A 21,986-nucleotide genomic window follows, 5' to 3' on the forward strand; every position below is an offset into this window, starting at 1 on the left:
GCAACTAAAATAGCAAGGGGAAGACTGGAAGGTTTAAAAGATAGATCTTTTTTTCAAAAGTGGAATCAAGTATGCAAATTATGCTGCTTGTTATTGCTGTTTGTATAATGCAAAGTTTTATAGTGCTAAAACCATTACCTATGAAGGGATTATTTTCATATTCAATGCACTAAAGATCTCATACAAAATGCAATTTACAGATATAATAATACTGTGCTTATGATGTAAGAAAACAGGTACAAGCCCCAAACTAGCTTTTGTTAAGCCCCCTGTTAAACTGAAAGAACTAAAAGAACACCTTTTATTTTTCTTTTTAAAACTTATCAATGCAGAGCTCTTCAGAGAGTTGGGTATGCATGATCTCTTCTCCACTCTCACAATGGCTCGTGTGGCTCTATCCCAGCCTTTTTTCACTCCCCCTCCCTCCCTCCCTCCCTCCCTCATGAAGCAAAATCAAAACTGAAAGTGAATGAGAGTGAGGGAGAGCAGCCGAGCGATCAAGACAAGCAGGCAAGGAGGGGGAGGAAGCGATGACTACGGAACAGGCAAGGAGAAGGGAGAACGGCCGGAGATCAGGCAGAGGAGGGGAGGCGCTGGGATGGTTTTGCGCCCCCCACGTGACTCCCACGGGGTGCGCCCGGGTCAAGTGTCCCCGGATGTCCCCGTGGGAGCTTCGCCACTGGTCTTGCTAGAATGTAATAATGAGAAAGAATCCAGCAACTGGTCTTTATGTATGCAAAATTGGTTATGTGGCCCTTGTGTTATGAGAAAGCTTAAGGTCTGGCACTATGGTCGAAAAATGAGTGAAATAACTTCAGGAGAAGATTTTGAAAGCATGCACTTTGTTTTGTCGCATTTTGGTTGGTCCCTAATAAAAAGAATTACATGGGATTTATTTTAGGATTTTGCTTTGAACCAACACAGTTACATGAAGCATCTTTCTACTCTGAGAGTACCTGAATTCAGCCACTAAAGAGGATTTGCTAACTGGAGGGAAAAGACCTGGGAACTGTCTATGCTTGTGTCTTTGCCCACCAACACAAGGCAACATGTCCAGTTTATCTATAGCAGAAGAACCAGGAGCAGCAGTGGTGTAGTGGTGAAGAGCAAGTATACTCTAATCTGGAGGAACCAGGTTTGATTCCCCACTCTGCCACTTGAGCTGTGGAGACTTATCTGGGGAATTCAGATTAACCTGTGCACTATGCCAGCTGGGTGACCTTGGGCTAGCCACAGTTCTTCTGAACTCTCTCACCCCCACCAACCTCACAGGGTGTTTGTTGTGAAGGGGGAAGGGAAAGGAGTTTGTAAGCCCCTTTGAGTCTCCCTACAGGAAAGAAAGGAGGATATAAATACAACTCTTCTTCTGCTTCTGCTTCTGCTTCTGCTTCTGCTTCTTCTGCTTCTGCTTCTGCTTCTGCTTCTGCTTCTGGCACCAGGTTTCATCTACGTAGCTGTTCAGCATTTTCACAGGATGCTTACAAGATTATGCCTTTAGATTATGGTTCAAAGAATCCCCCCTTCAATCCCCCTTTTGTTACACATCTATTCCAAGGAAGAGTTCTGGAGAACTTGAAAACATGCACACTATTTTGTGTTATTTTGTTTGGTTCTAAGGAAATTATTACTGGCTTTTGTTTAACTTCACAGTAACCTGTTTCTTCCAACATTAAGCTTGAAGTACTAAATTGCCTTGTATAATTATTTTCCCACTCTGGTTTGAGCAATACAGGACTCCTGCACTGACAAAAAGTATTATTATGACATAAATTATACAAACAGGGAACCCACAAAGACTTTTGAGGGCATCCCATTTTCTTTCCTCCACTACTTCCTCTTTCCTTTTCCAAAAAGTCCCCTCTCTCTCCCTACTTGGACCTTCTCACCAACCCACCAGCTGGAGTTGAAATCCCCAGGTTGGGAAATACCTGCAGATTCTGAGGTGGAGACTGAGGAAGGCAAGGTTAAGGGAGGGTGGATTTCAATGAGGTATAAAACAATAGAATCCATCTTCCAAAGTGGCACTGCTCCAGCTGAAATTATCTCTGTCACCTGGAGATCAGTTGCAATAGCAGGAGAACTCCAGTCACCACCTGCAGGTTGGTAACCCTACCACCAGCCTACTTCTATTATAATCCTACTTTCAGCATATGCTCCTTCCTGTCCCCTGGCAGCCACTCCCTATAAAATTATCCATAGTTCCAGCTGCTGTGCACTATGAGGAACCCACAAGGATTTGTGGGGGTACCTCACTTCCCCTTGCATCCTCCTCTTGAAACTATTCCCTCTTTTCCTCCTCCTTGCAGCCCCCATATCCTTCCCTTTCCTTGCTTCCTTCTCTCTTTCCCACCTATCCACCCACCTACTTTTATCTGTTTCCAGTCTTCATTATACCCTGCCTTTCTCCATAACGGGAACTAAAGCGGCTTACATGATTCTCCTGTCCTCCATTTTATCCTCACAACAACCAAATGTATCCAAATGTAAGTGATTGGAATCATAGGGTAGACGTGAAACTATTTTCATTTGCCATAATAGTTCCTACTAGGATCAGCTCATTAGCTAACAGCGGGTGCTTGTAAGAACTTCCCTTTGAATATTATACCACAAGGCTTGAAGTATTTCTTCATATAAAACCTCCAGTTTCTGTGGTCTGTTAATCATTTGTTTGCAATTGCTTCCTTTGGATGTGGTTGTTAGCACATAAAGGCTTATATTTTCATAAGGAAGTCAAGTATCAAGAATCATGCTGACTATAAGCCAGAAAATTAGTCTTCTCCGTGTTTCAAGAAGTCATGAGCAAAATAAAACAAAATTAGGTCACATTACTGCAGCCCAAATAAAAGATCAATGTATTTTAATACTTGAGAACCAGAATAGCGATTTGCTAGCAGCGGCATTTAAAAAAAAAACTTGTTTAGCAACAGGATTATTTGGTTAGAAAACAAACCTAGTCAGGTCTACTCAGGAATTAGTCCCATTTTATTCAGTGATTCTTACTCCCAAGAGAGTTTTCTTTGGATTGTTGCCTTTATAGAGAAATCGTAATTAGGCCTACTCAGAATCTTTTTTAAAAAATATTTGTGGCCGTCAAGTCACATCTGACTTATGGTGACCCCTGGTGGGATTTTCAAGGTGAGAGATGTTCAGAGGAGGCTTGCCATTGCCTGCCTCCTGGTATTCCTTTCAGGTCTCCCATCCAAATACTTGCCAGGGTTGACTCTGCTTATCTTTTGAGATCTGGTGAGATCAGGCCAACCTGGGCTTTCCAGGTCAGGGCATTCAGAATCTTACTCAGGTCTAGTCAATCCCACCCCTCACCCCAAAAATGTTCTCAGGATTACATGGGTAGTCTTACATTTCTTGTGGCTCAAAAATCTCTATACAGGATGTGACTCCCATAATGCACTCTATACAGGATGTGACTCCCATAATGCAGTCTTGTATCTAAGACTTAATTTCTATTGGAATCTACATTCCGATGGGATGGGACAGAATGTCATACATTTTGTCAGAGGCAGAGCGATAAGGGGACGGAGGGGTGCGCTGTGCACCTGGAGTGTGCCAGTGAGGGTGGAAAATCTCCCACTGCCCCCTTCCCCCCCCCCACTACCCACTTACCTTAGTTCCTTTCTCCTGGCCTTTAGTTTCTCTTCCCACCAGGAAATTCCTCTCTCCTGCAGTCTGGTGGGAACTACACTTCCCAGGAGACCTTACTCCTGGGAAGTGTAGTTCCCACCAGGCTGCAGGAGAGATGAACTATGGTAAGTGGTGGGGGACACGGGGGGGGGCATGGGGGTGGGGGCGGGTGGCATTCCCCCCTCCTACACCTCTGCCTTTTGCTGCCCTTGATTACTAAACAGCAGAACTGTTCCTGGTTAGGTGCATGGTCGTGCAGCTACCTAATGAAACATCTAACCCTAATTCAAAAGTTCTTTGCTGTGTGAAGAGTTTTCTCCTAACTATACTCCAGTGGGGGGAATCAGGAGCTTCACACCAGTTCGGCAGAACCAGTTGTTAAAATGGCACTTGTAAACAACCAGTTGTTAAATTATTTGAATCCCATCACTGGAACCGGTTGTTAAATTGAATCCCACCATTGCTGTACTTCCATAAAAAGAATATGCTCAATATGTTAAATAAATATAAATTTGCTAAATAAATTATATTTCTTTTTAAACATAATTTCGTATTTTTAAAGCATAGCATAGCAACAGAGAGTAGAAAAAAGAACACAGTTAAAAGAACAGTAATAGACAATATGAGATGGATCTACATTAATTATCAATAATATTGAAGGATTTTTAAAAACAATTTAGGATAAGAAGTAATAATATTTTGATATAAAAGTTGGCAAATCTTTTATATGGTCTTATTACAACTTGATTTAGAATTGCTTATAAATATTAATAACTGCTAATAAATTATATTTCTTAAAAGGAAAAATTCTCAAAGGAAAATGTGTATGCTAAGTTGCTTGGGCAGGGGGGGGAGATCTTCTCCCTCGTTAGATCTGAGATCTTTACAACATTCTTTTTGTGTTTTTTTACATTGGCAACTTAAATGCTTAGCAATAGGCACTACAGCTCGGAGAAATGGCGACAATGGCTAGGAACTAATAGGTCTTTGGCAAGTCCTCTACCCCCTAATGACCCATAATGACTTTCTTGCAACCAGAAGTGACCCCACCATCACACTAGACCTTGCCATGTCAAAGAAGTGATTACATTGTCAGCTTCATAATTAATGGAGACCCTGGAGCACACATGCAAGTCTTTTTCAAATGGGAAACAATGGTATCATTTCCCAGAATCTCGTATGTGTAAGGGCTTCATCAGCATTGAGAAGCAATACTGTGTTTTAGGGTATGAAAATATCAAGTCATTTTTGTTCTATGACAGTAGTTCTGATAATTGCAAATATAACTACCAGACATGGAGCATGCTCAGTGTTCTATTTACTGGGCCATTGGCTTCAGTGAACAGATATACTCCTAGTGTAGTGTGAAGAGCCATGGACTCTAATCTAGATAATAGGTTTGATTTCCCCCACTCCTCCACATAAGTGGCAGACTCTAATCTGGTGAACTAGATTTGTTTCCCTGCTCCTCCACATGAAGCCTGCTGGGTGATCTTGGGCTAGTCACAGTTCTTCCAAACTCCCTCAGCCCCACCTACCTCACAAGGTGTATGCTATGGGGAAAGGAAGGGAAGGGGTCAGTGGTGGGATTCAAATAACTTAACAACCGGTTCCGGTGGTGAGGTTCAAATAATTTAACAACTGGTTGTTTACAAGCATCATTTTAACAACTGGTTCTACCGAAGTGGTGTGAAGCTGCTGAATCCCACCACTGGAAAGAGTTTACACTTTGAGATTCCTGAGAAAAGTGGGGTATAAATCCAAACTCTTTTATTGTCCAATTGTACCTGCAGACTTGAGCAACATATAATCCATTTACTCAGTCGTTTCACCTTTCTCTTACACAAACCCCCACAGCAGACCAATAGTTTGACTGACACTTCAGCTGACGAATTGGGGGGGGGGGGTGATCAATCACCCAAGCTAACTGGAGCAAGGGGATACTTCCTGTCTCAGTTTAAGTTACAGATAGGGAATGCTGTCAACCTTTTCAAACTCAGTAGTTTGAAATTCAAAACCCACCCAAAACAGGAGAAACGCATTAGTGAATTTAATAGTGTTTTCTTTTTTTAGTCCTTTAATTTTCATAATACAAAACTTAACTGCTACATCAAAGTCTATTGTCACATACAGACAGTTTTTGAAACATGTTGTCTATTTTTCCTCCTGAGAAAAAAAGTGCCATTGCTGGTGGGTACAATGAGAAGGAAAGGGAACCTGCCATGAATATGGAGCCCGTGGGCCTCTCAGGTTGTTTCAAAGGACCTGCATACAAGCCTAAACACTTGATGGATTTTGGGGATTCTAGTCCCTGCTGTTTGAAATGGACCCCAAAACAATGACAACAGAATATGGCGGAATATGGAGAACTGGCTGATGTAGTAGCCATGCACAGATTGGGCAGAATTGATAGATAACCACTTGTTTACACAATTACAGCAGGCCATGTGGGAATATTTATAGTGGCCACATGGTAAATCATCATCTGTTTCCACATTTCCTTTCAAGGAAATAAATTTCATACTTATATATGAATTTGCTTATATTCTAATGTTTTGGCTTAATTGTGTATCAGGGAGCAGCAGTGGTGTAGGAGGTTAAGATCTCGTGTATCTAATCTGAAGGAACCGGGTTTGATTCCCAGCTCTGCTGCCTGAGCTGTGGAGGCTTATCTGGGGAATTCAGATTAGCCTGTACACTCCCACACACGCCAGCTGGGTGACCTTGGGCTAGTCACAGCTTCTCGGAGCTCTCTCAGCCCCACCTACCTCACAGGGTGTTTGTTGTGAGGGGGGAAGGGCAAGGAGATTGTAAGCCCCTTTGAGTCTCCTACAGGAGAGAAAGGGGGGATATAAATCCAAACTCTTCTTCTTCTTCAAAGACTACACGATCACTGAATGTGTGGAGTTCAAGCTGCAGAGTATTTTTTTCCTAGGTAGACATTCATGTATTTTATTTCTAGTTCACTTTAAAAAAAACACATACTACTTTTCTTGCTTTTCCAAATAGTTGGTTACATTTGGAGATTCAATTTTTTGTTAATTGGGGAATTCAGCACTGTTAAAAAATCAATGTTCTGAAGAAAACACACTTGATTTTGAGAAAACATTCCGTCTTTTGATGTGTTCCCATTATTATTAAATTTTAAAAGATATTGTCAGAGTAGATTGAGCTAAATATGCAGTTTTTCCAGAAAGTTATAGACCCCTATACTCCTGCCTCAGAATTTTCCTGGGTCATTAAACAGACATGTACAAATTTGAGTTATGATTGATAGCTTCATTAAATGCATATGAAAACCTTGGATCTAAGATGAAAATGGCTGTCAAGATCTGACAACATTTTCCTTCATAATAGTGTCAAAATACAACATGTCATACTCTTGTAATTACCTGCAGAACTAGACACCTGAGTAATAAAGTCATCATTTAATCTTGAGGTGCTAGATTTGAAAGTAGTCCTTTAAAACAAGCTTCTTACCATAAAACAAGCTTCTTACCATAAATTTAAAGTAGTTCTTTAAAACAAGTTCTTACAGTAGAATTTAGTACATTTTAAAATTAACAGTATGTGTAAGAAAATTAGAAGAGTCCTACTGAATCAGATCAGTGGCCCATCTAGTCCAGCATCCTGTTTCATACAATAGATAGCCAGTTGCTCTAGAAAATCAACAAACAGGGCATAGAGGCCAAGGCCTTTCCGAAGTTGCTTAGCATTAATATTCAGGCGGCGGCTGCCTCTGACAATGGAGCTTCCTTACCTTAACAAAAAAGTCCAGAATCCAAAAGTCATATATTTTCTTCAACAATTCAGAACTACTCTATCCAATGAGATGTGACCAAGGTGTTCTAGGATGCCACTGGACTTCTGTTTTGTTTTACATTACAACATATCAGGCTGAATCATATGAATTGCAAGGGCAAGGTGCTCACAGATCTTTCCCCACCTTTCTCCAATGCCTCCTGAAGACTCCCAAGTAAGAAGTGTGGGGGGGAGGGGGGAGGTGTCAGGGACATTTCATGCCTAAAATGCCACAAAGACTTCCAGGAGGGGTAATAAAGGTTGGGACACATCCAACTGCTGCTTCTGTTGGATGGACCATGCACAGTAAGATTTCCATTAATATAAAGAGAAGGAAAAATGTGTTCTGTTTCCTGTCCTTAATGCACCCCCATGCCCTGTGGCATTTTGTCCATGAGATTCCCTAGGTTTGGGAGAAACTTACAGTTCAATCTGGAATAACACTACACAGTTCTAAGTTTACTGACTTCAATGGACTTAGGCCTTTTCTGCATGCACAGCTTACCACAGATTTTCCCAGTGGTTAAACCTTGTGTCTTGAAAATGTTTTCAGTGAAATCATTCCACCTACCTCCATTCCCCCCATGCTTGAACTGGGCTTGGATGTGGATCAGAAATCAGTGTAATTGATGTTTGTATTGGTGTTGCATGATCCTGGTAACTGGTCCTAACCAGTAGTCTAGCCTGTACTACCTGCAGCTTCCAAACACTCTTCACATTGGTTTCCACTAATGGAAACCAATTAATTCTATCTACAGGATTGAACTCTTTGGTCTCTGCCACCCACCAAAGCCAATCAAGCTTTCCAAAAATGGTTCCCTGCCCCCAAGAGCACCATTTGGGGGAAAAAAGCATGCTGCTCTGGGAGGAGGGAGGCTGCAAAGCTCCATTCCACTGACGGGTGTGCCCTCCATTATCAGAAACTGTAATCTGAATCCAACCTTCAGAATAAAAGGTGGAAAATCTATGTGATATGAAGAGAAACCCAAACATAAATCCTATCTTAAAAGTCTACCCAAATTCTGAAAGGAAAGTGAGACTCAGTACTAGGCCCAAAGTATCTTTTGAGATCCTTCATGTTACATGATTAAAAAATACAAAAAGAGGGAGCGAAATAGACCTTTTGGGCCTCTTTGTCATCATCTAGCTTAGACCCAGTGGTGACTTCAATGGGAACAGGGTGTGGCTGGAATTTTTGCTTTAACGTTGTTCCTTGTTCCCAGCAAGTCAGGGTGCAACCTAATACCAGTCACACCCCATTCCCACTGAAGTCACCACTGCTTTCTATGCAAGGTGCTGACGTTCAATACCTGAAAGATCCTTTTCCCCCTGTCTCCCCCTTTTGTGTTTGTCTGTCTTGCATGTTAAATCTCACAACAACTCTATCAAGGAGGTCAGACTGCAAGAAAATAAATAGCCCAAAATCACCTAGTGAATTTTATTCTAGGCAGTGATTTGAACCTGGGTCTTACTAAACCTAGTCCAGCACGCAAACCTCTGCAGCATACCTGTATTAATATTAAGACAACAACAAAACTGTTGTACTTCCGTTGCTCTGCCAAAAATTCATTCCAGTTTTTCAGAAGCTGTCTAATCCAGGAGAGGGAAGTTCAATACTTAATCTGTAGTGATGGGGTCTTAACTAATTCTCATCAGCTGTAGTTTCACAGTGAGACCTGTGTCTGTCTGAAAAGGGGGATTTGGGAATGGAAAATACAATTTTCAATCCAACTCCAGACCACTTCCTACAGAGAGCAAAAGCATGTGTTTTCTAGGAATCTGTCCGTAACTGAATGAAAGGAAGGAAAGCAGTTCTAATAGTGAAGCACAATAAGGAATCCAGGAAAAACTCTTTGATAGCTGATCTCCCAGGCTCAGCCACCACAGTTTACTCACCTGGAGTCCCACAAAGCAACAGTTCTCAACAGGAAAGATTTCAAGCCAACACTCAAGGCTTCTTTAGGGATGAAACATTCTCTTGCAATGATGAATTCACGTCAAGTTCAAAGGTTGATCAGTCTGGAAAAGGAAGAGAAAGAAATTGTTGGGCATCATCAAGTCTATTCACACACACAAAAACTCCATTGCCTGCTGTTAGCACAGAACCAAAACAGGATTACACAAGAGTCCTGCCTCTTCTGGAAAATTCCATACCACTTCCACAGAGGTCCATTCTGTTTCAATTTCTGGAAAGACCCATTCCAAAGAGAGAACAATCTTGAGAAACGTTTCTGACTTTCACCAGTCAGAAAATAGTCCTTCAGGGATTCCAGTCCCAGGATTTAGATACCAAAAACCAGCCAGAGATTGGAAGCCTGTTGAGATTCAGAGAGGGACAGCTTGGTGTAGTGGTTAAGATGTTGGACCTGGGAAATCCTGATTAGTGTTTGGATGGGAGACCTCCAAGGAGTATCAGGGGAATGGCCCAGAGGCAGGCAATGGCAAAACAACTCCAAACATGTTGAAAACCTTACAGGACAAAGGTGAATCACCATAATTCTGGCTGCCAAGATCAGCACTGCATCAAAGACTGAGCAATTTAATTTAAAGTTCAGGGCAATAAATAGAAATCATATGTCATACCAAATACTACTTCGCTATCATATGTCAATATATAATTCCCAGGCAGCACTAATATATCACAGCCTCAGTCACAAGGAAGATAAGTAACTTCGCATATAGGTGAACTAATCACTAAGCATAATTCAGAATGCTGCTATAACACAATATGTTGGGAGTTAGGTACAGACTTGAAGCACACCTTTAGTAAAAAGAAGAAATGTATGTGCATCAAAAACTCCACTTAAGAAGATTCCCACAATGAGCAGCCAATCAATTCTACCAGAAAGAAGCAGTATTGCAAAGACAAATAGTCCATTTCCACAGTCAACTGTTGTCTTCCTCAGTGGAATACCATAAGAAGACTGTTATTGCACTTGCCTTGACTCAGACCCGGGAATACAAACGCAGAGAACTCTGTTAAGCATGAGGGGGACTCAGTGCTAGAGAAGTATGGTCAATACAACAAGTACCATTTAACAGCCAAGCTGCTTCCAGTCCAGCAACAGGAAATAACTGGGGCATGACCCTGATGCCCAGTGAGAAGCAAGTCAAACCTATTCTGCACCTCATTTGGAATAAGGGTGCTGAAAGCCACTTATTTTAAGGGTCATACTGAAATTTGGTTGCATTTTTTTAAAATCAGCAAATGACTATTCTATTTTCTCTTTTGTATAGCATTTTCTTACTGGGGAGTGCTTCCAAGAGCACGATTGTGTTGTCCTCATGTGAAGATCAGAAATAAATTTTCATCAGAACCGCGTCCCACGTTTCGATTTTTCTTTGGCTCATTCCGCACACGCAGAATAATGCACTTTCAAGCTGCTTTCAGGGCTCTTTGAAGCTGTGCGGAATGGCAAAAACAGTTGTGAAAGCAGCTTGAAAGTGCATTATTTTGCGTGTGCGGAATGAGCCTTTGTCTTTTCCGGGCCGCCAGCCCAAGCAGAGAGCCGTTTCTTTGGAAACACACCCCTAAAGCCCTTCGGTCTGAAATCCGGCTCGAGTTCTTTGGTGTTATTGAAAGTTTGGCCGAAAGAGGGCGCCACAGCCCATTGATCTTTTATTTGAAGGCCCGGAGGCGAAGACGCAAAAAAGCAGTTTTGCAAGGGAATTTCAGGATCAGTTTAGCCACCAGCGTCTGCGTCACCCCTCTGAAGACCCTGCGGAAAAGCGAAGTATCTAGAGGAGAAGACGGAGTAGCTCAGTTTGAAAGGAGGGAAGAGAAAGACGTTCCTTTATATCTGAGCATACAGGCATTTCTCCTAATTAAGAGAAGGGTTTAGAACTCCGATTTAATCACATGGCTAAACGCGAAATTTAAACCATGTTGACTAGAGCCTGGTGCTGCGAAAGAGTTCTCTTTCTGGTCACACATGTCGCCTCAAAGGTCACGACCCTGTGCATACGGAGCTAAACCAAGAGTACTTGTGCCCGGCCAAGCTAACGGAGCATCCAGCCCAGCATTCTGTTTACAACAGCTGACAGCCTTTGGGGGACTCGCAAACAGGGCTTGGGAGGTGGCCTTCCATTCAGAGCAGGTTCTGCAGGCACATCCGGTAAGATGGGCCGTGTCCTCCTCCTGCTAATTTGTGCAAAGGAGGGCTCCTTCGGTGTACAGCAGGTGGCTTCCTTCGAGGTGATGTTGCTCTACCGCCTTCCAGGTGAGGGAATAGGAGCTTTCTCCAATCCCCTTTCCTACTGGGGCCTACCCCGCAGGCCTCGTTTCCGATAGTTTTTTTACAAAGCACAGATGTTTCTCCTTCGGGAATGCTTATCTTGCAAGCTGTTGTGGAAGAGGGGGAACGTTCTTCCGGTCTTCAAAGAAGCAACCTGATTTCGTCCCGTCCCCCCCCCCCCCCACGCACCTTTACCTTCGTGCAATGTTTAATTTTGGGGAAAGAGTCGGGGGGGGGGGCTCAATGGACCATTGATTCTTATATAAGAATGACACAGCTCTAAGTTGGCACTGAGAAGGGGTAATATGGAGTACTGAGAAGGGGTAATGTGCTCAGAGGCACATGCCACCTTAAGTATTGGAAATACGCACCCACGCACGCACGTACACACACACACCAATACACAGAGTACAAGATAATCGGATAGGAAATGTGCAGGTGCATCTCCATACTGCCCGTTCGATTAGCTGGGCTCCAGCAGGTGAATGCAGTTAGTTACCTAACAACATAAACCAGCATCAGACAGAAAAACAACTTTCGTCAGCGCTCTGCTGCGTTTGTTTAGGAAAGTCTGGTTACTTTTGTTCTCCTGCCCTGCTATGATCCATCCACGCAACGAGTGTTTCTCGGCCATTTCCAGCTGCTTCGCCGAAGAGGCAGAAGACAGCGGTTGTCTCCTACAGGTTCTGGGTAAATGAATGACGTGAGGTGACCGTGGTCCTTTTCTGTCCCCTCCTGTGCCTTGAAATCAGGACCCTTCGACAGGAGAGTGAAGGGGCCTCGCCAGAACCACTTTGCCACACCCTTGCACAGGGACACCCAGCTCCCCCAATCTAGGCGCCTGTTGCCAGAATGGGGCAACCAGATGATTTAGGGATACTTTCCTAACTCAGGAGAGTGTTGGGCCCCTTTCGCACATGCAGAATGATGCACTTTCAATCCACTTTCAATGCAGCTGGATTTTACTGTGCAAAATAGCAAAATCCGCTTGCAAACAATTGTGAAAGTGGATTGAAAATGCATTATTCTGCATGTGCGGAAGGGGCCTTGGTTTTGTTCGTGGTCCTCACCAATTGACTAATCATCATCTTCCTCTTGGCTTCGCTATTGGTAGTGAAAAGCAGACTATTCTATAAACACAGAATATTTTATACTAAATGACAAAGAAAGATTAGTAGGGAGCGGGAGATTTTGGCAATATCATCCCGCCTGACCAGACACCAGCATTTATCTCAGTAAGCCGGTTTATACCATTCCCCATTGCTGCTTGAATTATTTTGGAGGTAAATCGTCTCCACCAGAAAAACAGGCTATAAAAGAACAAGCCAGGAGAATGGTTGTTTGTTTTGTTTGTTTGGAGTCTCTCCCCTGTCTTGAAGCTAAATTGGCGTTGGTCTAGCATTTCATTACAGTATTTTAGCTCTCAACTCTCCAATTCTTTAAGGAAGTTGTTTTTTAGAAAAGCTGGATTAGTATAAGCAGCCGGAGACCCTCCGGCTCATTCCGCACATGCAGAATAATGCACTTTCAAACTGCTTTCAATGCTCTTTGAAGCTGTACGGAATGGCAAAATCCACTTGCAAACAGTTGTGAAAGTGGTTTGAAAACGCATTATTTTGCGTGTGCGGAAGGGGCCTCCGTTTTCCTTGAATGAGGGAAACAGCAGCCCCGCAAAGGCCTTCTGAGAAGGACCCTTGTTCCGGATCCTTGCCTGACCAAACATCCTAGGAACTACATTCCATAAAATAGTTGCATATTTAAGTTGGAGATTATTCTAATGATGTTTGTGGGTGGAAAGTGCCTACAAACCAGTTGTGTTCATGTCGACGCAAATGAAATGGTATACGGAACAGGGCCCTAGATAACTTAGATGCAGCTGAAAGATCGCGAGTGACCATGGATACCGTTGGCAGCGATTTGGATGCTTTTCGGATGCACCTGACATTCCTTCCCTTTTCGCCGTCTGAAGGGCAGACTAAACCCTTTGGGCGCTGGGTGGTCATCACGTAGGCAGGACGAGTTCTCTAACCCAGCAGAACTTCGCCAGCGCAGAAAATTTGTCTTCCCAAAGTTTTACTCCTCTAGTGAATGGATTCTGCGCAAAGCAGATAAAATATTGGTCCACTTGAGGTCAGGTCGAAGGGAGGGGGAGGGGTCATAGCCTGGCAGAAATTAGGTGAACCCATAAACTTTCAGCGCGTTGGTGGTCAGCCACACCTGGCTGTGATATTTTTTTTCCTGTCCCCATCGCCCCCCTCCCCCCCGCACTCCTCTTGTTACAACTTGGAACAGCCCAACTTCACACCCTCCTCGTTGGGGCAGAAAAATGACCAGGGAGCGAGCCGCGCCAGTCGCTTTTTGCCGAGCGGCTGCAATCCGCAGCCCCGGAGAGCTCTGCTCGTTCTTTAAGAAGTCACACATCCGACCCCATCCCCCCCACCCCCTACACTAAGCACATTTACCTGGAAAGAAGTCCTATTCGTTTCAGCGACACGTCTCGTTTAGGATGACCATGTAACACGGTTCTTGGTTTCTGGAAAAGCTCCTTGAACTCCACCATGAGAGCCGCCGACACCGGCCTAAGGCCTTTTTGGATCACCGCAGCAAGGGCTTTGATTTCCGCAGGGAACGGCGGAGTTTAACAGGGCCAGGCGCGCGGGCCAAAAGGTCATTTGCTTCGCCGCTACTGGATCTGTCAGTCGGGTTTGCGGTTCGCGAAAATAATTTCCCTGCGTCTGAACGTTTCGGGGGAGGGGGAGATAAAACAAGTAACCCCCACCCACCCCGACGCCCTGTTTTATCGTCATTTCGTTCTCTCCCCGGAGAGGATCTGAGGGGAAGTGCGAAGCCCTCGATGTCCACAGCTGTTCACTTGGTCCCTTTGGACAAACCTGGCTGTGATTTTTCTCCCCCCCCCTCCCGCGCCGCGACTCCTCTTGTTACACCTCGGAGTAGCCCACCTTCACGCCCTCCTCCCCGGGGCAGACAAATGACCAGGGAGCGGGCCGTGCCTGTCGCTGCTTGCCGAGCGGCTGCAGCCCCGGAGCGAAACGGGGCGACGACGGGGTCGGGTCGGCCGCCGAGCCGAGTCAAATGAAGATGAATTGCCGCCGCCCGCCCTGCCTCGTGGGTGGCCAGAGTCGGGAAGCGGCGCTCCGGAGGGTTTGCCCGCCCCAAGCCTGAACCGGCCCGAGCCTCTGGTCGAGTCTAATGGTTTTCCACATGTGCCGAACTGGCACGTCAGTCCTCGAAGGGTGAAAATCACCTCCGGAGGAAGGCGAAGAGGGATCTTTCTTTCTTTCTTTTTTATTTTAAACAAAAGGGAGCGGAGGCAAATTAAAACCATTTTGCTAAATGATCAAACGCTCCATCGTAGGAAGCTTTTTTTGATTCGACGCCAGGTTTCAAGTTCTAAAATCTCATCCGTATTCACTCTAACTGGCGCGGGCGCCGGGGGAGAGGGGGGTAGTGTTGGACTGGACGGGGGTCCGGGGGAGGTAATGCTAAAGGTCGGTCTGCGGTCTTGTGTCTCTTCTGGTCCGATTATGCATCCGGATGACACTGGAGGCTGCCCCCCACGAGCCCTACCAGGCAGACTAATATCATCTTTGGCAGTCACCTCCCTGTTTAAAAAAAAAAAATCGGGATTTGCGCTGTAGTTACGGATTATTACCTTGAAATGGAAATGGAAACGTACAGACAGGGCCCAAGGAGTGAGTGAGTGAGTGAGTGAGTGAGTGAGTGAGTGAGTGAGTGAGTGAGTGAGTGAGTGAGTGAGTGAGTGAGTGAGTGAGTGAGTGAGTGAGTGAGTGAGTGAGTGAGTGAGTGAGTGAGTGAGTGAGTGAGTGAGTACACTAGTAAAGAAGAGGTGGAGTTTGGATTTATACCCAGCTTTTCTCAACCCTAAGAAATCTCAAAGCAGCTTTAAGCCACCTTCCCCTCCCCAGATCAGACACCTCGTGGGGTAGATGGGACTGGGAGAGTTCGGAGAGAACTGTGTCTAGCCCAAGGTCCCCCAGCAGTCTTCATGCCTAGGAGTGGGGAATCAACCCCTGTCCCCTGGATTAGAGTTCACGGCTCTTACCCGCTATACCAGGCTGGTGGTTGGGGGACAGGGAAGTCCCCGTCCTTTCACCACCCATACAATGGTCCTTATGGGGTGGAGTGCACCTGAGTGCGTGCAGCGTGGGGGAAGGACACATTTCATGCTTGCACTGTGACTGGGGCCAGAGGGCAACGTGTTGTGTGGGCCCTGCTTGCGGCAACTGAACGCATGAACGGGAGCCCGGCTCTTCCCTTCTGCGCAGCGCTCCGGGTGCTTTAAACCCCCCACGCGAAGAGAGACAGGAGGAAAACAGATGGATTGTCTTGAGGCCGTCTGCAAAGGCGAGTCTCTCCGCTCGCCTTGATCCAGTCACGCCGCCTTTTGTCATCCGATGAAAGACGCTTCGGATGTCCCGGGGCCATCCTGGGCGAAGCAGGCGCCTTGCGCATTGGACGTGGAGCCTCGATGAGCAGGCGGCTGCAGCGTGGCTGGCGGGGGCATCCGAGCCGGCCTCCCCTTCTCCACATGACTCATCCAGCAGCAGGCTCCGGCGTTGGGGATTGAACTTGAAACTTGCTCGGATTTGCGGATGTGCAGTGAACCGCGGCGTGAACTTTGGTAGCGAGGCCAGAACCTGGAAACCCGATGAAAGATTTTTGTCCTAATACATACACACACACACACACACAAGTATGAATTTATGGATGTCCTAATGCAGACACACACATAAGCCTGTGGCTCTCTGGAGGTTAATACCGAGGGCAAGAAACGCTTCTTGGGGCAGCCAGGAAACCCTTGTTCCTTTTCCAAGGTTTAACTGGAGGTAGAGCCCAGTCTCAGAATCGCTTGGGGTCGCCACGACTTCTGCGCCTTTGCAAGAGAGGGTGAGAGGGCCGCAAATCAAAGCTACCAGTCCGGTAACACTTGGCTTGGGAGCCAGGGGGGCTGAGTCGAGACCGAGGCCCGATTCTCACCAGTTATAGTACATATTTGAAAGTTCCGCCCGTCCAAAAAGTCCACCCCCCCTTCCAAACATCTAGAATGTCAGGGAGGAGAAGGCTGTGTCACAAGTCGACTTTCATATGCACAGGGGATTTTTTCACTTGAAGAGGGTTCAATTAGAACCAGTGAACCTTTATGCACGGGAGCTAAGCATAAGAAGGAATGCTGGCAGTGAAAAAGCGCATGAACCCATTCACTCACTCACACACACACACACACACACACACCCCTGTCCTCTTCGGAGTCAGAGCCTTGATCAGTGCTGCCCATTGTGACTGGAAGCAGTTCTCCGGGGCCTGCAGGGCGGGGGGCGGGTCTTTTCAGATCACCTGCTACTACTTGACCTTTTTGACTGGAAGGCTCCTCTGAACGCTCCAGCTGGTCTTGAGACGGTTATTATTTTCTTAGCCCCGCCCGCAATCTTAATTAAGGAAATAGACTTCGTCTTCGGTAGCTATTAAGGATTGCTGAAATAATACCTCCTTCGACTTGAACGGTTGCTTCGACTTTTCCAGATCATTATACACGTTTTCCAAGCTGCGGGATCCACTGCTCTGAAGAAGAGACCGGGGACCTCGCATCCTTCTCAGGCATAAAGTGGTTGAAGGTAGCCGAGGATTGGATGGTTTAGAGCGGTTGAATCTATTCCCCGGGATCCAGCGGAGCCCTGTCTGCTGCTCCGAGGCCCATTTCCTTTGCTGTGCCTGAACAGTGCAAGAGGGGAGCGTTTCTCTCCGCTGAGTTTCTGACAATTCGTTTCTAGCTCCTGTACCTCTGGCCCCGTTACTGGTTCCACACGTAGACTATCGTTACACCTATTCTGGAAGCCGAATATGATCTACTGCAGCACATTTCTGTCGATATAATCTTCAGCTAATCAAAATGTGTCTGTATGAGGGAGTGAGCTGTAGATCATGAGGAATTATGCTGAAAGAAAAATGCATCCCTCTGGAAGGTGCCACGAGAGTGACTGTAAACAAAGAAGTGGACCCCCAGCTCAAATTCTAACTGTCTGGTGTTCAAAGACGAGAAGAAGCCCGCCACTAAATAGGGCAGTGAGGTTCAGACCTTCTCTCCCCCTAAGCGTTGTTCCTGGTTTGTCTCCAGACTGAATTCATAGGGCAACATCCTCTTCTTCCTGGAAATTCCTCTCTCTCTCTCTCTCTCTCTCTCTCTCTCTCTCTCTCTCTCTCAGCTAGTTATGAAGTTAGGAGACTGCCTGTACTCTTTACTATCAAATATATGATGATAGTTCCTTAATAAACTTTATCTATACTTTAATCAGACTGGGCACCTTTCGCGTTGCTAATTACTCTGCCAACATTTTGTACCTGAGACATTCCGTTCCGAATGTTGGCAGAACATCTGCCAATATCAGGGGTCCAAAACAGCAGTTTCACACAAGGCTCTACCAGAGGAAATCCAACAGTGGGTGTTCTTAAAATACTCTCAGGTTAGCATTGGAGCAGGCCTTTGGATCGGGCTAGAGGTACCCTCCTCTCTCTGGCGCGCGCACCCACCAACCAATGATGCCCCTGGGGGTGAGGGGGAGTGAGGGGTAAAGAAATGAACAGGCTTCCCTAGCAATACTAAACCCTCGTTGGAAAACAAGAACGTCTCTTGTGCAAACAAGCGAGCTAAATGTGTTCCCAAACAGCCGCAGATATAATTAGCTAGGCTTGCAGATTTCTAACGTCTTGAGCAATGTTTCTGGCAGACTCCGGTTCCCGGGCGGAGAGGGAAGGGCGCGATCTCCAGAGGTCCCTCGGTGGCGCGCTCTCGTCCTGAACTGGTGGGAGTAGAAGGGCGCCCCAGGCACACCTTCGGAAGATCACAGTAGGAAGCCCCTCTTGGCAGCTGCACCGTCTCCCAAGGGAGGCTCTCCTGTCCCACAGCTGAGAACGGGCAGGGATTGCCACTCAGCGGCCACCCAGGGCTGCTTTCCGCAGCTTTGATCCTGGCTGGCAAAACCGACTTGACAAAACACGTTGCAAAATGGCTGGCTCTGGTCTCCTGAGAGAAACCTGATTGTGGTTTTGCCCGCTTGTCGGCCTGAACCTGACTCCCAGCACTGTTCGTAGCTTAACAGCCCGTTCATCTGCATACAGGAGGTTGCATACAAAACCTATGCTCCGCCAGAGGAAATGGAAGGGTACCTGGCGACTGATTGCCTCTCCTTCTTCTAAAGACCTCAGCAGGCCGAGGCTCAGAGAAGTGCTGGAGCCGGATTTAAACGTGACAGGAAACTGCCCAGGAGCTAGAAACTTTGTCACCTAATCTGAGATTCCTGTGTAGGTAGCTGTGGTTACACAGTCCGAAGACAATGCGTTCTGCTTAGCTCCAGACTTGAAATAATTACTGAAGAGCAAGTCTTGTCCAGTGGTTAGAGCAGGGGGACCCCACATTTGTAGAACCTGGGGGCACCTTTCAAATTTTGACACAGACTGGCAGGCTCAACAACAAAATGTCTGAGCAGCCACGAAAAGGGAGGTTATGCATCACTCTAACAGTAACTCCTGTTGAAGAGGATGCCCCTTAATCTGCACAGCCAATCAGATCTCCAGTGGCCAATCAAAGCTCTGCTGGGCAAAAGTCTCACCTGGCCACACCCACGTTCACAAAAGTGGTTGTGGGATTATGTGGGAGATCCAGGTTCCAATCCACACTTGGCTATGGAAGCTCACATGATGACCTTGGACCAATCGCCCTCCCTCAGTCCAACCAACCTGCAGGAATGTTGTTGTGGGCATTAGATGGAAAAGGGGAAAGGATTTTGTGAGCCACTTTGCCTGCCCTTTAGTGAGAACAGCAGGGAATATAAATCACAACATGAATGAAATAAATAAAATATTAGTCCTTAAACAGTTACTCCAGATCCCAGTAGAATGAAAATATTTTATTTCAACCAGGGATTTGTGACTAGATGCCATGAGAGTCGAGGCCACCTTTTCTCAATATTGCCTTCAGTGTACCAAACATCCAGGCTACACAAAGTTCTCAGGTCGGGTGGACCGCGCTTTTAAAACCACCATCTTAAGGGGGATAACATTTCTCTCTCTTTTCCTACAGGAAGCAGGCTCAGGACTCAAAGAACCTGATCCTAGCTGGTACTTCATTTCTAAAACGTTTCGACGGCGCTGGCTCAAACCAGTTTCAGATCTCTGGCTTGCCCCCTTGTCGCGTTGTAGCTCTGTGAAAGAGCTAGGAAAGTTCTCTTCCAGAACTACAATTCCCATAGTCCTTTGCAAAACACGGGAACAGCTGTAGTTGCGAACTATTTTCAGTTTGAAGCATCCCTAAGGCCTGAAGTTTCTTAGGGCCAACTGCAGCTCCATAAAGAAGTGAGCGAGCTTTACAGGTTATTTATACTCCTCATGAAGCAAGACTTTCAGCAAAGGAAAAAAGCAGGGAGAGGAGGGGAAAGGGGTTTGGGGGCAATCTAAATCAGACCAGGCAAATGTTATCTGGACTCTTAAATTCAGTGTCTACTCTAAAGATACTTTAAGTATAAAGCAGGAACAGAGAAGCTACCGAGTCTTGGAAAATATCCCAGCTAGCAGGCATTCGGTTCTGTCTTCAGAGGTCCTGACCCAGCCACTTCATCACTGAGACGGTGACCCAGGTGTTGTGCTCAATTCATGCACCAGGGCATGCCACAACACTGAAGGTTCCTGGGCTAAGTCTGGGACCGCTCTGCTTCTGCTGCCTCCTTCACCCTCACTCTTGATCATACCAAAGAATCTCAGGTCTCTCTTGTCTTCTGGAGGCCGGGCCTGAGTGTTCCAGGTTTGCTCATGGAGAGGGAGGGAGACTGAATGGAAAGAGGAATGATAACTTTGCGGAGGATGGGGCTTTGGGGCTTTTCCCGGTAGGCAGAGCTGCTTTTTGAGGCAAGGTTCACATGCACATGGGAAGGATGTGTCAATGAGGTGACCAAATGATGACCTCAGGACTTTGGGGGAGGATCCCATTAAAATTGTTCTGCTTCTCAGCAAGGTGGAACCTCCTGCCCTCCTGGGCTAGAGTTCTCTTAGTATGGGATTATTGTTTTTTGAAGCAAAGAAACCTCAGAGCCAGGATCGACCATCTGCCCTCTGAAAGAATGATGTGCAGCCCTGCACCTAAGACCACTTCATTCTCCTATTCGTGCAAACCATGCTTCAGCCAGGAAAGCTGCACCTATGAAATGAGGCTCCGGGGCTCACTAAACAGGACTGCCTGAGCAAGCCTTGCACTTCAACTCCACATATGACTGGGGGTTGGACTCTTCTTTCCTTGACTCAACTTGTATGGGGCCAGTCCTGTTACTGCAAATGAATGGCTTTGTATAGGTAAGTCCTGTTTCTAAAAATTAACATCATGGCATAGCTTGAGGGAGAAAGAAATGCAAAGTGGCATGCAAGGGAGGGGAGGGGGAAGGAGGGTTGGCATGAAGGGGAGGGGAGGGCCCCCGCATCTGGACCTTCCCCACCCACCCTAGTGGAGGGAGGGGAGGGGAGGGGAGAGGGAGGGTTGGCATGCAAGGGAGGGGAGGGGAGGGGGCCTGGCATCTGGACCTGGCCCACCCACCCTAGCAGAGGGAGGGGGAGGGGAGTGGGGGTGGGATGCAAGGAAGGGGAGGGGGCCCCAGCATCTGGACCTGGCCCACCCACCTTATTGGAGGGAGGGGAGGGGGAGGGAGGGGTGGCAGGACAGGGAGGGGAGGGAGCCAGCATCTGGGCCTGGCCCACCCATCCTAGCAGAGGGAGGGGGAGGGAGGGGTGGCATGCAAGGGTGGCATCCCCTCTCTTGCATGCCACCCCTCACTCACTCCCCTCCCCCCTCCCTCCACTAGGGTGGGTGAGCCAGGTCCTGAGGCCGGGTCCCCTTCCCCCTCTCTCCCTCCCCCTCTCTCTCCCTCCCTTTCCCTTGCATGCCACTCCTCACTCACTCACTCCCCTCCCTCTCACTCCCCTCCTTTGCATGCCACCCCTCCCTCCCTCCCGTTCCCTTGCATGGCACCCTCCCTCCCTCCCACTTCCATCACTGAGTTTCTAGAGGACCCAAGGAGCTGGCTTTCTGCTCCCCCTTCTGAGGGTTAATAGCAAATGGGTGGGCTGTTGCTATGGGAGAAACTCTGTGGCCCAGTCTGCAAGCTGACACCAGTGAGCAAGTGAAAGTTGGTGTGGTATAGAGTGGTTCAGGGCTGTGAACATATCTGGGCTGTGAATATCTCCCGGCTTTGTTAGACTGGTCAGTTTGTTCATGCTAACCTGTCTCACAGG

The 21,986-nt window shown here is 46.6% G+C and overlaps 1 long non-coding RNA gene across 1 annotated transcript in view; it reads right to left on the reverse strand.

Annotated features, from left to right (window-relative positions):
- Positions 1 to 14,520, reverse strand: part of LOC125427532 — a 36,680-nt gene extending 22,160 nt beyond the window's left edge. Inside the window, exons 1-2 of the long non-coding RNA XR_007243704.1 lie at positions 14,138 to 14,520; positions 9,337 to 9,459 (exon numbers count right to left, since the gene is read on the reverse strand). This is a non-coding gene — a long non-coding RNA (uncharacterized LOC125427532). The remainder of the gene's footprint in view (positions 1 to 9,336; positions 9,460 to 14,137) is intronic.
- Between the last annotated feature and the right edge of the window lie 7,466 nt (positions 14,521 to 21,986).

This window comes from Sphaerodactylus townsendi, linkage group LG02 (genome assembly GCF_021028975.2).
Source record: "Sphaerodactylus townsendi isolate TG3544 linkage group LG02, MPM_Stown_v2.3, whole genome shotgun sequence".
NCBI classification, from domain to species: domain Eukaryota; kingdom Metazoa; phylum Chordata; class Lepidosauria; order Squamata; family Sphaerodactylidae; genus Sphaerodactylus; species Sphaerodactylus townsendi.